Genomic DNA, 1,978 nt, shown 5'->3' with positions numbered 1-1,978 from the left:
TGTGTACTCAAATTTATTTTCCTATTAGAGCAGAAGCAATCAGATAGAAAAGTCTCTTTTTTTTTTTCTATCATATCCATATTTCCTTTTTCTTTCTTCTTCTTTTTTTTTTTTTTTTGGACTGAGAATTGAACAACATCCCCACCCCTATTTATTTAGTTATTTAGTTATTTATATTTTGAGACAGTGCACTAAGTTGCTTAGTGCCTCACTAAGTTGCTTAGGCCCCGCTACCTTGCTGAGATTGGCCTTGATCTTGTTGTGATCTTCATGCCTCAGCCTCCCGAGTTCCTGGGATTACAAGCAGGAGCCACAGGGCCTGGCTCTACCACAGTTCACCTGAAAGAGTGGGTTTGTTTTAACTCCACATTCTTATACATAAAAGTAAGAAGAAATGACGAAGTCAACAATGATATTAAAATCCATTATTAAGAGTTCTACTTTGCAAATAACACTTTGGGAACTTCATCTGGATATGGAGAAGATTCAGAGTCATAAAACAAACTGTGCCCTGAAAGAATAAAAAATCCGAAGTTCTCAGGTGGTACAGACAGGAAGACTCGTTTGAACTCTTGCTTCACCATTTTCTCTCTGTGAGAAAAAAGGGAATTTGTTTTCTCTCAGACACGTTTCTAAATTCTAAAATGCAAACCTTATCTACTTAATATACCTGTGAGGAAATAACGAGTTTCTGATTCCTATATAAACAGATTTTATGCAAAACAAACAAACAAACAAACAAAAAACCCTTGGAAAATCATGTTTTCACTGCAGTTCTGTCTCATAACCTATAAGGGATGTACTAGAACTACTTATGGCATCTTTGGAAGCAGATGACAAAAGCCAGAATTGTTACCCTAATCAGTCTTGCAAAGAAAAGTGAGGAATGAGTAAGAAAGTCACGCTGTTAACCATAGAAATTAGAAGTTGTACCCCATTTGTGTACAATGAATCAAAAAGCAGTCTGTAAAAGTAAAAAAAAGAAATAGCTACTATGTGCAAGACTGTGACTCCAGACTTTCTTGAGCACTTCCGAGGTTGAAACTCACTCTTCCACCCAAACCATAGGAGCATCCTGGCCTGAACGGGAGCGAGTGGAAGTCTCTCTGCAAACCCTCAGCCCTGCACCAATGGTGTGAAGCTTCACTCCCAGGAGAGAGCCACACCACCACAGGGAGCAGAGTGAGGGGAGAGATGGTGTGACTCCCCTTCAAGACTTCATCAGGGGACTTTCCGAGTGAGGTCTGACCTCTCTGCTGCCCTGCGGTCCTTATGACCCTGACCACTGTGAACACAGAGGCCTCGGGCATGGCAGGAGGTGCCTGAACTCCCTGACACCTTCCATTCCTTCACAAAGGGTCCTCATTCCTGGTTCTCAGCTTGAGGTTTGGCATGTTCAGACAACACCATGTGCGACATAAAGAATGGGTGAAATCTAAATACTATTTACTGACTGTATTTTCTCTGTCTACGGGACAACGACCATCAACAGACTACATAGACATGAGTTCATATCAAACTAGGAATTACCCCAAGTTCAAAGCCTGATCTTTGTATTAATGGTGTTGTTATTAATATGATAAAGACGGGGCTGGGGATATAGCTCAGTTGGTAGAGTACTTGCCTCATAAGCACAAGGCCCTGGGTTCAATCCCCAGCACCACCACCACCAAAAAAAAAAAAAAAAAAAAAAAAAAAAATATATATATATATATATATATATATATATATATGTATGTATATATGATTAAAGACAAGGTGTGTTTGTGTTAGGGGCAGCAAAAATCAAATGTAAGGCATGCAACAAGGTGACATGAAGTTTGTTTTCCCTAATTACCTAGAGTGAGAGTCTTTAATGCTTACGCTTCACAAAACTAAGTGAGCATTTTATGGAAATTATCCCTTTTTACCATCTTCTGCTGTTCATGCAGACAGGCTTATTTTATGACAACAGATACATGGATATTAAGTGCAGCAA

At 39.4% G+C, this 1,978-nt stretch overlaps 1 non-coding gene across 1 annotated transcript; it reads left to right on the top strand.

Annotated features, from left to right (window-relative positions):
• Positions 1 to 1,593: 1,593 nt before the first annotated feature.
• Trnam-cau (transfer RNA methionine (anticodon CAU)) lies at positions 1,594 to 1,666 on the top strand. The gene has a single exon. It is a non-coding gene; the product is annotated as a tRNA-Met (tRNA).
• The last annotated feature ends 312 nt before the right edge of the window (positions 1,667 to 1,978 follow it).

The sequence above is a fragment of the Sciurus carolinensis genome, chromosome 1 (genome assembly GCF_902686445.1).
Source record: "Sciurus carolinensis chromosome 1, mSciCar1.2, whole genome shotgun sequence".
NCBI lineage: Eukaryota > Metazoa > Chordata > Mammalia > Rodentia > Sciuridae > Sciurus > Sciurus carolinensis.
This window is presented reverse-complemented; position numbering and strand designations above follow the sequence as displayed.